This window comes from Ranitomeya variabilis, chromosome 4, assembly GCF_051348905.1.
Source record: "Ranitomeya variabilis isolate aRanVar5 chromosome 4, aRanVar5.hap1, whole genome shotgun sequence".
Classification (NCBI taxonomy): domain Eukaryota; kingdom Metazoa; phylum Chordata; class Amphibia; order Anura; family Dendrobatidae; genus Ranitomeya; species Ranitomeya variabilis.
This window is the reverse complement of record NC_135235.1, coordinates 457756839-457771808: the sequence shown is the minus strand read 5'-3', so window position 1 is coordinate 457771808 and position 14970 is coordinate 457756839. Positions and strand designations below refer to the sequence as shown.

General features: G+C 44.7%; 1 protein-coding gene across 1 annotated transcript in view; it reads right to left on the bottom strand.

Moving 5' to 3' along the window:
• Positions 1-14027, bottom strand: part of LOC143769021 (BPI fold-containing family B member 4-like) — a 292026-nt gene extending 277999 nt beyond the window's left edge. The window contains exons 1-3 of the mRNA XM_077257623.1: positions 13925-14027; positions 13783-13835; positions 13647-13709 (exon numbers count right to left, since the gene is read on the bottom strand). The gene's annotated coding sequence lies outside the window, so the exon portion shown is untranslated. The remainder of the gene's footprint in view (positions 1-13646; positions 13710-13782; positions 13836-13924) is intronic.
• Positions 14028-14970: the final 943 nt, after the last annotated feature.

The window sequence follows — 14970 nt, the reverse complement described above, 5'->3', positions numbered from 1 at the left end:
GCCCCCAGCCATCACAGAGGAATGCGCAAAGCAAGGAGACAGGGGGAAGCCAGACACCCTGCAGATGTATGGGACAGAGCGGGAGCACAAGACGGCAGAGGACGTCAGGCCGGGCTGTGATTGATTGAAATTTCTATCCTTTTGGTATGAAGTATAAACATGTATTTGCACTATAGCAATTTCTTTATTGTGTGATATCATTGGTCACCTGAGAACGCTTAGTTCTTTGCCATTCTTATATTCTACATGTTTGTTTATGTACATTTTGCACCTAATAAATGATTACATTTTTTGCCATAAATACTCATTTCTTCTTATCGCATACTAGATGGTGGCCCGATTCTAACGCATCGAGTATTCTTGAATATGTATGTAGTTTGTTTATGAAGACTTAAGAATAATGCAATGAATACACAGGATTCGGCCAGCCGAGCGCGACCTATCAGCGGAGCGTGGTTCAAATCCTGCGCCAATTCGCGACTGGACTGCGCCTGTCGCTGATTGGTCTTGCCTGGCTGGGTGTGACCAATCAGTGAAGCCAGGGCAGGCTTTAGGTTTTTGAGAGCCAAGGGCAAAAGAGTCTCAGTGGGCCTCCCCTTTAACACATACCACGATTCATGATGCATAGATACAGCAGAGAAATATAGCACAGCCACGTAGCATATAACACAGCCCACGTAGTATATAACACAGCCCATGTAGCATATAACACAGCCACGTAGCATATAACATGGCCACGTAGTATATTGCACAGTCACTTCCCCTGACGAAGCTGCATTCTGCAGCGATATGCGTGGGGCTCTCCCCACACTACTTGGGTCTCAGGACCATTCCCTTTCTGACTCTATGACAGCTGACGGCTGTCGCCACGCACTGGACTGCCTGATATGGTGATGTTCTTCTTTCACATTTAGCCTTTTGGCCCACTTTCGTGACATAAGTCTGTCCTTTTTCCTTCCATTTTGATGGCATATGTCGGCAGTAGGGTTGAGCGAAACAGATCGGCACTTTTCAAAAGTCGCCGACTTTTAGCAAAGTCGGGTTTCGTGAAACCCGACCCGATCCCACTCTGGGATCAGGTCGGCGGTACAAGATCTGTAATCCAAAGTCGGGTTTCGTTATATATATATATATATATATCATAGAGACACATATATATATATTTATATTTACTTCAGCGCGATAATGTTGAAAAGCCGGTAATTCAATTGCCGGCTTTTCATTTCTCCTGCCTAAACCCGACATGATATGAGACATGGTTTACATACAGTAAACCATGTCATATCCCCCTTTTTTTTGCATATTCCACACTACTAATGTTAGTAGTGTGTATGTGCAAAATTTCGGTGCTGTAGCTATTAAATTTAAGGGTTAAATCGCGGAAAAAATTGGCGTGGGCTCCCGCGCAATTTTCTCCGCCAGAGTGGTAAAGCCAGTGACTGAGGGCAGATATTAATAGCCAGGAGAGGATCCATGGTTATTGGCCCCCCTGTGGCTAAAAACATCTGCCCCCAGCCACCCCAGAAAAGGCACATCTGGAAGATGCGCCTATTCTGGCACTTGGCCACTCTCTTCCCACTCCCGTGTAGCGGTGGGATATGGGGTAATGAAGGGTTAATGCCACCTTGCTATTGTAAGGTGACATTAAGCCAGATTAATAATGGAGAGGCGTCAATTATGACACCTATCCATTATTAATACAATTGTATGAAAGGGTTAAAAAACACACACATTATTAAAAAGGATTTTAATGAAATAAACACACAGGTTGTTGTAATATTTTATTGCTCTCTCAATCCACCTGAAGACCCTCGCTTGGCAAAATAATAAACCAACAATATACATACCATCCGAGGATCTGTCAGGTCCCACGCTGTAAATCCTTCTGAAGGGGTTAAAATATTTTACAGGCAGGAGCTGTGCTAATGCACTCGCTGCTGCCTGTAAACCCCGGCGAATGAATGAAGGTAATGTAGGTCAATGACCTGTAGTTACCTTCAGTCGCGGTGATGCGCCCTCTGCTGGATGTCCTCATGAACTGCAGCCTGGGAACTTTTTCCCACGCTCCAGGTCATTTGAGGACATCCACCAGGGGGCGCATCACCGCGACTGAAGGTAACTATAGGTCATTGACCTACATTTCCTTCATTCGCCGGGGTTTACAGGCATGAGCACAGCTGCATTATAGCAGAGCTCCTGCCTGTAAACTATTTTAACCCCTTCAGATGGATTTACCTCGTGGGACGTGACAGTTCTTCAGAGGGTATGTATATTGTTGGTTTATTATTTTTCCAAGCGAGGGTCTTCAGGTGGATTGAGAGAGCAATAAAATATTAAAACAACCTGTGTGTTTATTTCATTAAAATACTTTTTAATCATGTGTGTGTGTGTTTTTTAACCCTTTCATACAATTGGATTAATAATGGATAGGTGTCAGAATTGACGCCTCTCCATTATTAATCTGGCTTAATGTCACCTTACAATAGCAAGGTGGAATTAACCCTTCATTACCCCATATCCCACCGCTACACGGGAGTGGGAAGAGAGTGGCCGAGTGCCAGAATTGGCGCATCTTCCAGATGTGCCTTTTCTGGGGTGGCTGGGGGCAGATGTTTGTAGCCAGGGGGGGCCAATAACCATGGACCCTCTCTAGGCTATTAATATCTGCCCTCAGTCACTGGCTTTACCACTCTGGCGGAGAAAATTGCGCGGGAGCCCACGCCAATTTTTTCCATGATTTAACCCTTAAATTTAATAGCTACAGCGCCAAAATTTTGCACATACACACTACTAACATTAGTACTGTGGAATATGCAAAAAAAGGGGGATATGACATGGTTTACTGTATGTAAACCATGTCTCATATCATGTCGGGTTTAGGCAGGAGAAATGAAAAGCCGGCAATTGAATTACCGGCTTTTCAACATTATCGCGCTGAAGCAAATATTAAAAAAGTATGCTTCCCCATTGAATTGCATTGGGTTTCGTGTTTTGGCCGATCCCCGACCCCAACTTTTCAATATCGGCCGATTTTACTCGACCCGACTTTTGAGAAAGTCGGGTTTCGTGAAACCCGACTTGATCTCAAAAAATGAAAAGTCGCTCAACCCTAGTCGGCAGGTGAACCCTAAACGCTCCCTACACTACTCCAACAGGCTTATCTCTCTGCCGCAGTGGTAGCTTTGCCTTTCCATAGGAGCTGTTTCTGGTATAAAACTCCTTTTTTTTATTTTTATGGATTTATGCTTATTTCCTTTGCTGCAATTTAGTAGGCTTATCGGGGCCCCTCTAGCTAGCATTAGCCCTTTACTTTTATATAGGGGCACTCCCGCACTATATGGTACTCTGGGGACGCCCAGAGTTTACCTGCTGCCTTGCTCTGTGTACATAAGCTATTGTGTACACAAGCCATTGCTCATGCATATGTGTGGTGCTATTTGTGATACATCATTGTACCATAGGTTGTCCTTCTGTATACTTCATGATAGTACCAATAGTGTGTTGGTGGCATGATTTACGATATACTATTGTACCTTAAGCCGTCTCTATATATTGACTTATTATAGGACAAATGGTGTGTTGTTTTTTTTTTAATATATGTTTTTACTTGTGTTTTTTGTCTTCCCTAATAAAAAATTTGTATTTTTGGTATTTAATTGTATTTTGGGAGTGCGCCCTATATGCATAGTCTCTTTTCTTGTTTGTTTGGTATATTGCACAGCCCACGTAGTATATAACACAGCCCACATATCATATAACACAGCCCACGTAGTATATAGCACAGCCACATAGTATATAACACAGCCACGTAGTATATAGCACAGCCACATAGTATATAACACAGCCACGTAGTATATAGCACAGCCACATAGCATATAACACAGCCACGTAGTATATAACACAGCCACGTAGTATATTGCACAGCCACGTAGTATATTGCACAGCCCATGTAGCATATAACACAGCCCATGTAGTATATAGCACAGCCATGCAGTATATAGCCCAGCCACGTAGTACATTGCACAGCTACATAGTATATAACAGCCCACATCTACTTTCCTTTATATGTTCTCCTTCAAAAAAAGAAAAGTACTTAGTTTTTAAATAATTTTTATTGATTGTATTACACATAATTACCGTAATTTGCACAATTTTAATTAAGTAAGTTTTAATAAAGTAAGATATAATTCATTTTTACTATTTTTGAAATGATCACAATTTTATTAAGAGAATGGTGGAATTTATTCAGACATATATATACCACGTCAGCAAAAATTCCTGATTGAATTTGTGGCGCAGATAGCTGGAAGGCTGTTTGAGAATGAAGTTACGTCCATAAGTGGGTTCTCTTCCGACCTGTTTTTTCCAATACAAATCGATTTTGAAGAATGTGTTCTCTCTTCCCCCCAAGATTTTTTTTGTTCTTTTCAAACCTGAAAATGAATAGAATATTTATTAGGCTGATTAAGAATTTCTGTATGTACTCAATTTGAAAGAATTTCATATTAATTTACCGTGTCTGCGAATTGAGATACTGATTTGGCTTTTATCCTAAGTCATATTGTACGACTCGTTAAAGGGTTGATTGTGACTTGTAGGATCGCTACTTCCAATAGGTGGCGCTGTAGAGTTTAAGTCCTCTTTTTCTCAGAAGAGGCAATTTGCATATTTAAATTCCCAGAGGAGCATTGTACGGCAAATAAGCCTCCTTACCTTGACAAGCCAGAGATGGTATGTCACTCTCCATAAGGAGAAACGATACCCCTTAGACCCCATGTCCAGAGCCTCTCACCTAGCCAAATCAGTTCTCATGCTTCGCACTGACGAGGGCCAACAGCCCGAAACACCGTGTCTGCGAATTGAGATACTGATTTGGCTTTTATCCTAAGTCATATTGTACGACTCGTTAAAGGGTTGATTGTGACTTGTAGGATCGCTACTTCCAATAGGTGGCGCTGTAGAGTTTAAGTCCTCTTTTTCTCAGAAGAGGCAATTTGCATATTTAAATTCCCAGAGGAGCATTGTACGGCAAATAAGCCTCCTTACCTTGACAAGCCAGAGATGGTATGTCACTCTCCATAAGGAGAAACGATACCCCTTAGACCCCATGTCCAGAGCCTCTCACCTAGCCAAATCAGTTCTCATGCTTCGCACTGACGAGGGCCAACAGCCCGAAACACCGTGCCTGCGAATTGAGATACTGATTTGGCTTTTATCCTAAGTCATATTGTACGACTCGTTAAAGGGTTGATTGTGACTTGTAGGATCGCTACTTCCAATAGGTGGCGCTGTAGAGTTTAAGTCCTCTTTTTCTCAGAAGAGGCAATTTGCATATTTAAATTCCCAGAGGAGCATTGTACGGCAAATAAGCCTCCTTACCTTGACAAGCCAGAGATGGTATGTCACTCTCCATAAGGAGAAACGATACCCCTTAGACCCCATGTCCAGAGCCTCTCACCTAGCCAAATCAGTTCTCATGCTTCGCACTGACGAGGGCCAACAGCCCGAAACACCGTGTCTGCGAATTGAGATACTGATTTGGCTTTTATCCTAAGTCATATTGTACGACTCGTTAAAGGGTTGATTGTGACTTGTAGGATCGCTACTTCCAATAGGTGGCGCTGTAGAGTTTAAGTCCTCTTTTTCTCAGAAGAGGCAATTTGCATATTTAAATTCCCAGAGGAGCATTGTACGGCAAATAAGCCTCCTTACCTTGACAAGCCAGAGATGGTATGTCACTCTCCATAAGGAGAAACGATACCCCTTAGACCCCATGTCCAGAGCCTCTCACCTAGCCAAATCAGTTCTCATGCTTCGCACTGACGAGGGCCAACAGCCCGAAACACCGTGCCTGCGAATTGAGATACTGATTTGGCTTTTATCCTAAGTCATATTGTACGACTCGTTAAAGGGTTGATTGTGACTTGTAGGATCGCTACTTCCAATAGGTGGCGCTGTAGAGTTTAAGTCCTCTTTTTCTCAGAAGAGGCAATTTGCATATTTAAATTCCCAGAGGAGCATTGTACGGCAAATAAGCCTCCTTACCTTGACAAGCCAGAGATGGTATGTCACTCTCCATAAGGAGAAACGATACCCCTTAGACCCCATGTCCAGAGCCTCTCACCTAGCCAAATCAGTTCTCATGCTTCGCACTGACGAGGGCCAACAGCCCGAAACACCGTGTCTGCGAATTGAGATACTGATTTGGCTTTTATCCTAAGTCATATTGTACGACTCGTTAACCCCTTCCCGACCTTTGACGCATACGCTGCGTCATGAAAGTCTGTGCCTTCCCGACCTATGACGCAGCGTATGCGTCATGGAATGATCGCGTCCATGCAGATCGGGTGAAGGGGTTAACTCCGATTTTACCCGATCTGCAGAGACAGGGGGAGTGGTGCTTCAGCCCAGGGGGGGTGGCTTCACCCCCCCGTGGCTACGATCGCTCTGATTGGCTGTTGAAAGTGAAACTGCCAATCAGAGCGATTTGTAATATTTCACCTAAAAAACTGGTGAAATATTACAATCCAGCCATGGCCGATGCTGCAATATCATCGGCCATGGCTGGAAATACTTAAGTGGACCCCCCCACCCCACCGATCGCCCCCCCAGTCCTCCGTTAGTCCTCCGGTCCCCTCCGTCCGCCTGCCGGCTCCCCCGTCCTCCTGTCCGCTCCCTCCTTGTGTGAATAAAGCCCCCCTGTGGTCCGATCACCCCCACTGTGCTCCGACACCCCCCCCCCACCACCCCTTCATACTTACCAATCCTCCCGGTGTCCGGCCGTCTCCTCGCTGGGCGCCGCCATCTTGGAAAATGGCCGGCGCATGCTCAGTGCGCCCGCCGAATCTGCCAGTCGGCAGATTCCTTACAGGTACATTTTGATCGCTGTGGTAGGTTCTATCACAGCGATCAAAATAAAAAAAATAATAAATAACCCCCCCCTTTATCACCCCCATAGGGACAATAATAAAATAAATAATTTTTTTTTTCTCTTTTTCCACTAGAGTTAGGGTTAGAACTAGGGTTAGAACTAGGGGTAGGGTTAGGGGTAGGGTTAGGGTTACGGGTAGGGTTAGGGGTAGGGTTATGGCATGTGCACACAGAGCGGATCGGCCGCGGATCCGCAGCGGATCGGCAGCGGATCCGCAGCGGATACGCAGCGGATCCGCAGCGGATCGGCCGCGGATCCGCAGCGGATCGGCAGCGGATACGCAGCGGATCGGCCGCGGATCCGCAGCGGATCGGCCGCAGATCCGCAGCGGATCCGCAGCGGATACGCAGCGGATCGGCCGCGGATCGGCAGCGGATCCGCAGCGGATCGGCAGCGGATCCGCAGCGGATCGGCCGCGGATACGCAGCGGATCGGCCGCAGATCCGCAGCGGATCGGCAGCGGATACGCAGCGGATCGGCCGCGGATCGGCAGCGGATCGGCAGCGGATCTGCAGCGGATACGCAGCGGATACGCAGCGGATCGGCCGCGGATACGCAGCGGATACGCAGCGGATACGCAGCGGATACGCAGCGGATTCGCAGCGGATACGCAGCGGATACGCAGCGGATTGGCCGCGGATTCGCAGCGGATTGGCCGCGGATCCGCAGCGGATTGGCCGCTGCGAATTCGAAGCAGTTTTCCATCAGGTTTACAGTACCATGTACACCTAAGGAAAACCAAATCCGCTGTGCCCATGGTGCGGAAAATTCCATGCAGAAACGCTGCGTTGTATTTTCCGCAGCATGTCAATTCTTTGTGCGGATTCCGCAGCGTTTTACACCTGTTCCTCAATAGGAATCCGCAGGTGAAATCCGCACAAAAAAACACTGGAAATCCGCTGTAAATCCGTAGGTAAAACGCAGTGCCTTTTACCTGCGGATTTTTCAAAAATGGTGCGGAAAAATCTCACACGAATCCGCAAAGTGGGCACATAGCCTTAGGGTTAGGGTTGGAATTAGAGTTAGGGTACCGTCTCACAGTGGCACTTTGGTCGCTACGACGGTACGATCCATGACGTTGTGTCTGACACGCAGCAGCGATCAGGGACCCTGCTGAGAATCGTACGTCGTAGCAGATCGTTTGGAACTTTCTTTCGTCGCTGGATCTCCCGCTGTCATCGCTGGATCGGTGTGTGTGACAGCGATCCAGCGATGCGTTCACTTGTAACCAGGGTAAACATCAGGTTACTAAGCGCAGGGCCGCGCTTAGTAACCTGATGTTTACCGTGGTTACCAGCGTAAAAGTAAAAAAAAAACAAAAAACGTACATACTCACATTTCGGTGTCCTTCAGGTCCCTTGCCGTCTGCTTCCCGCTCTGACTGTCTGCCGGCCGGAAAGTGAGAGCACAGCACAGCAGTGACGTCACCGCTGCGCTCTGCTCTCACTGTATGGCGGCACTCAGTCAGAGCGGGAAGCAGACGGCAAGGGACCTGAAGGACACCGAAATGTGAGTATGTACGTTTTTTTTTTTTTTACTTTTACGCTGGTAACCACGGTAAACATCAGGTTACTAAGCGCGGCCCTGTGCTTAGTAACCCGATGTTTACCCTGGTTACCTGGGACCTTGGCATCGTTGGTCGCTGGAGAGCGGTCTGTGTGACAGCTCCCCAGCGACCACACAATGACTTTCCAACGATCACGGCCAGGTCGTATCGCTGGTCGTGATCTTTGGTAAATCGTTATGTGAGACGGTACCCTTAGGGTTGGAATTAGGGCTAGGGTTGGAAATAGGGTTAAGATTAGGCTTGTGGTTAGGGTTAAGGATAGGGTTAGGGTTGTGTTGGGGTTACAGTTGTGGGTAGGGTTGGGATTAGGGTTAGGATTAGGGTTGGATTTAGGGTTACGGGTGTGTTGGGGTTAGGGTTGTGGTTAGGGGTGTGTTGGGGTTAGGGTTGTGATTATGGTTATGGCTACAGTTGGGATTAGGGTTAGGGGTGTGTTGGGGTTAGTGTTGAAGTTAGAATTGAGGGGTTTCCACTGTTTAGGCACATCAGGGGTCTCCAAATGCAACATGGCGCCACCATTGATTCCAGCCAATCTTGCGTTCAAAAAGTCAAATGGTGCGCCCTCCCTTCCAAGCCCCGACGTGCGCCCAAACAGTGGTTTACCCCCACATATGGGATACCAGCGTACTCAGGACAAACTGGGCAACAACTATTGGGGTCCAATTTCTCCTGTTACCCTTGCAAAAAAAAAAAATTACTTGCTAAAACATAATTTTGAGGAAAGAACAATTATTTTTTATTTTCACGGCTCTACGTTATAAACTTATGTGAAACACTTGGGGGTTGAAAGTGCTCACCACACATCTAGATAAGATCCTTTTGGGGTCTAGTTTCCAAAATGGGGTCACTTGTGGGGGGGTTTCTACTGTTTAGGCACATCAGGGGCTCTGCAAATGCAACGTGACGCCCGCAGACCATTCCATCAAAGTCTGCATTTCAAATGTCACTACTTCCCTTCCGATCCCTGACGTGCGCCCAAACAGTGGTTTACCCCCACATATGAGGTATCAGCGTACTCACAACAAACTGAGCAACAAATATTGGGGTCCAATTTCTCCTGTTACCCTTGTGAAAATAAACAATTGCTTGCTAAAACATCTTTTTTGAGGAAAGAAAAATTATTTTTTATTTTCACGGCTCTGCGTTGTAAACTTCTGTGAAGCACTTGGGGGTTGAACGTGCTCACCACACATCTAGATAAGTTCCTTGGGGGGTCTAGTTTCCAAAATGGGGTCACTTGTGGGGGGTTTCTACTGTTTAGGCACATCAGGGGCTCTGCAAACGTAACATGATTCCCGCAGACCATTCCATCAAAGTCTGCATTCCAAATCGTCACTACTTCCATTCCGAGCCCCGCCATGTGCCCAAACAGTGGTTTACCCCCACATATGGGGTATCAGCGTACTCAGGAGAAACTGGACAACAACTTTTGGGATCAAATTTTTCCTGTTACCCTTGGGAAAATTAAAACATTCTGGGCTAAAAAAATATTTTTGAGGAAAGAAAACACATTTTTTATTTTCACGGCTCTGCGTTATAAACTTCTGTGAAGCACTTGAGGGATCAAAGTGCTCACCACACATCTAGATTAGTTCCCTTGTGGGTCTAGTTTCCAAAGTGGGGTCAATTGTGGGGAGTTCCCACTGTTTAGGCACATCAGGGGCTCTGCAAATGCAACGTGACGCCCGCAGAGCATTCCATTAAAGTCTGCATTTCAAAACGTCACTACTTCCCTTCCGCTCCCCGACGTGTGCCAAAACAGTGGTTTACCCCCACATATGGGGTATCAGCATACTCAGGAGAAACTGCACAACAACTTTTGGGGTCCAATTTCTCCTGTTACCCTTGGGAAAATAAAAAATTGTGGGTTAAAAAATCATTTTTGAGGAAAGAAAAATAATTTTTTATTTTCATGGCTCTGCGTTATAAACTTCTGTGAAGCACTTGAGGGATCAAAGTGCTCACCACACATCTAGATTAGTTCCTTGGGAGGTCTAGTTTCCAATATGGGGTCACTTGTGCGGGAGCTCCAATGTTTAGGCACACAGGGGCTCTCCAAACGCGACATGGTGTCCGCTAATGATTGAAGCTAATTTTCCATTCAAAAAGCCAAATGGCGTGCCTTCCCTTCCGAGCCCTGCCGTGCGCCCAAACAGTGGTTTACCCCCACATATGGGGTATCATCGTAGTCAGGACAAACTGGACAACAACATTTGGGGTCCAATTTCTCCTATTATCCTTGGGAAAATAAAAAACTCCGGGCTAAAAATCATTTTTGAGGAAAGAAAAATATTTTTTTATTTTCATGGCTCTGCGTTATAAACTTCTGTGAAGCACCTGGGGGTTTTAAGTGCTCACTATACATCTAGATTAGTTCCTTGGGGGGTCTAGTTTCCAAAATGGGGTCACTTGTAGGGGAGCTCCAATGTTTAGGCACACAGGGGCTCTCCAAACGCAACATGGTGTCCACTAACGATTGGAGCTAATTTTCCATTGAAAAAGTCAAATGGCGCGCCTTCCCTTCCAAGCCTTGCCGTGCACCCAAACAGTGGTTTACCCCCACATATGAGGTATCGGCGTACTCAGGAGAAATTGCCCAACAAATTTTAGGATCCATTTTATCCTGTTGCCCATGTGAAAATGAAAAAAATGAGGCTAAAAAAAATTTTGTGTGAAAAAAAAGTACTTTTTCATTTTTACGGATCAATTTGTGAAGCACCTGAGGGTTTAAAGTGCTCACTATGCATCTAGATAAGTTCCTTGGGGGGTCTAGTTTCCAAAATGGGGTCACTTGTGGGGGAGCTCCAATGTTTAGGCACACAGGGGCTCTCCAAACCTGACATGGTGTCCGCTAACGATGGAGATAATTTTTCATTCAAAAAGTCAAATGGCGCTCCTTCCCTTCCGAGCCTTACCATGTGCCCAAACAGTAGTTTACCCCCACATATGAGGTATTGGCGTACTCAGGAGAAATTGCCCAACAAATTTTAGGATCCATTTTATTCTGTTGCCCATGTGAAAATGAAAAAATTGAGGCTAAAAGAAAATTTGTGTGAAAAAAAAAGTACTTTTTCATTTTTACGGATTAATTTGTGAAGCACCTGGGGGTTTAAAGTGCTCACTATGCTTCTAGATACGTTCCTTGGGGGGTCTAGTTTCCAAAATGGGGTCACTTGTGGGGGAGCTCCAATGTTTAGGCACACGGGGGCTCTCCAAACGCGACATGGTGTCCGCTAAAGATTGGAGCCAATTTTTAATTCAAAAAGTCAAATGGCGCTCCTTCCCTTCCGAGCCCTGCCGTGCGCCCAAACAGTGGTTTACCCCCACATATGAGGCATCAGCGTACTCAGGACAAATTGGACAACAACATCCGTGGTCCAGTTTCTCCTTTTACCCTTGGGAAAATAAAAAAATTGTTGCGAAAAGATCATTTTTGTGACTAAAAAGTTAAATGTTAATTTTTCCCCTATTTGTTGCTTCTGCTGCTCTGAAACACCTGAAGGGTTAATAAACTTCTTGAATGTGGTTTTGAGCACCTTGAGGGGTGCAGTTTTTAGAATGGTGTCACTTTTGGGTATTTTCAGCCATATAGACCCCTCAAACTGACTTCAAATGTGAGGTGGTCCCTAAAAAAAATGGTTTTGTAAATTTTGTTGTAAAAATGAGAAATCACTGGTCAAATTTTAACCCTTATAACTTCCTAGCAAAAAAAAAAATTGTTTCCAAAAATGTGCTGATGTAAAGTAGACATGTGGGAAATGTTATTTATTAACTATTTTGTGTCACATAACTCTCTGGTTTAACAGAATAAAAATTCAAAATGTGAAAATTGCAAAATTTTCAAAATTTTCACCAAATTTCCGTTTTTTTCACAAATAAACTCAGAAATTATCGACCTAAATTTACCACTAACATGAAGCCCAATATGTCACGAAAAAACAATCTCAGAACCGCAAGGATCCGTTGAAGCGTTCCTGAGTTATTACCTCATAAAGGGACACTGGTCAGAATTGCAAAAAATGGCAAGGTCATTAAGGCCAAAATAGGCTGGGTCATGAAGGGGTTAAAGGGTTGATTGTGACTTGTAGGATCGCTACTTCCAATAGGTGGTGCTGTAGAGTTTAAGTCCTCTTTTTCTCAGAAGAGGCAATTTGCATATTAATTTAATTAATTATTATTGTTTCCAGGAGCTCCAAGATTGGATGTCACATGTCAAGAGGTCCTTTTCGCGCCTGTTTTTTACATTTGAATGCATTTAAACAGTGTATCGTCAATAGTTCTGTATGTCTTTGTGGTATTTTCCTGATGAAGAGGTCAGCTAGACCTTTAAACATGTTGAATAAACACCAGAACTTTTCATCACATTTGAATCTGTATTATTGTGGCAGCACGGACTTAATCCACAAACTATCCTGCACAACATAACAGCCCACATAGCATATAACACAGCCCACATAGTATATAGCACAGCCACGTAGTATACAACACAGCCACGTAGTATATAACACAGCCCACGTAATATATAACACAGTCCACATAGTATATAACACAGCCCACATAGTATATAACAGCCCACGTAGTACATAGCACAGCCCATGTAGTATATAACAAAATTTTCAAAATTCACCGCACTGTCTTGTAGATTAGTTATGCAGAAAATTATATCAGTTTATTGGGAGCGTAACAGAATATTACAGTATATGCGATTAACAATGTTTCGGCTCAACCAGAGCCTTTGTCACGTGTTCGCTGTAGAAAAAAAAAATACGCAAAAACAACAAAATAAAGTAAATAACATGAAATAACACAATGAATTGTCAAAACAATAATGGGTCATCCTAGAGGTAAGAACGAAGAAGAAAGACATGTCCACTAACAGACATACAAGGACATCTGTAGAAGTGACGACCAGGGATCGAGCATCAGGGTAAATACAAAAGATCCTGTGTATCCTGCGGATGGGGATAGTAATAGCATAGTGAGCGCCAATTGTGAGGTATAAACAATGCAAGAAAGAGGAGATGATAAGCATACAGATGCCATATATTCCAATCATTATACATCAGGATTAACATAACAGATCAAAGAATGCTCAAAATCATAAAGCCAACAGAGCCTGTCATATGAGACAGTCGCACAGGTAGTTACCTTATTCCGATTAGAGAATAGTGCGCAGAGAGAGAAGAGTCCCAGCGGTGAAATGCATACGCTCTGCAGAAGATAGTGAACAAAGGTTAGCTGGTGTAGCTTTAGGGAAAAGTGCCCATAGAAGCTGACAAGATACCTTAAGCAATGTACTGGATATGCATATAGAGGCTCCCTTCAGATGGTGTGGACCTGTGTAAGGCAAGCGATATGTCTATGATACTCCTGTACGTGACCAATATGTATGTAGAAGGAGAGGGACGGATACAATCAGCTGTTACCTGTGTTACTCGGATCTAGAGCGGCGCTCCCGCGCTGTGCTCTGGTGCAGCGTGTACCTGGTCTGCAGCAAAGACGGCGTGCGTGTGTTAAATGACCGCCGAACCGGAAGTGGATGGTGCGGACCGGAAGTGACATGCCGCTGCTGTGTGGGGCCTCAGTGCGCATGCGCAGCTCCTAATTGTGGCAACCCTGTAACTATGCGCTGCCTGCAGCTCGGAATAGGGCACTATGTGATATAGTTAAAGGCCAGATGGGGATACTATGTGGCCAGATGGGGATATTATGTGGCCTGGGGACTATATGATGGCTGTAGTTGGTCTGAGTGTCTGGTACCTACCCAGGATACTAAAATAAATGGATTAATAATGAGGTTAAAATTACAAATAAAATAATATAATAATAAAACCTAGTATTGAAAAAAAGGGGAAAATAAGAATAAGAATAAGGACATTACAAGCTAAGGGGCTCAGGGCAACTCACCCAATCTAGTAGATGATATGCAGTCATGTGCTAGCGGGTCTGAAAAGAAAGATACAGTTGTAAAATGGATTTAATTGAATTAATGCTCACACTAGCCAATCTATCTCCCTATTGAGTCCTTTAGGAGTCAGAGTATCCAATTTATATATCCAGTGGGTCTCGCGTGCTTTAAGAAGTTTGATATGGTCGCCCCATCTTCTGGGACGAGGGACATGCTTGATAACTTGAAACTTGAGCTGGGCCACAGTATGTCTTGATTTAGTGAAATGATCCGGTAGAGGTAACCAATTTTTTCTGCATCTAATGGTAGATTTGTGGCTGGCAATTCTGTCCCTTATGTGCTGCGTGGTTTCCCCTACGTATAGGAGACCACATGGGCATTTAATTAAGTACACAACAAAATTGGAGTCGCATGTATGGAATCCGCGTACTGGATAAGACTTTCCGGTTCTTGGGTGGGTTATGGTATCAGATTTGATCACGTTCGAACAGGCTGCACAGTTTAAACAAGGGAAAGTGCCATTACGCCGAGTGCTCAATAATCTCTGCGTAGTAGTAGGTCGCT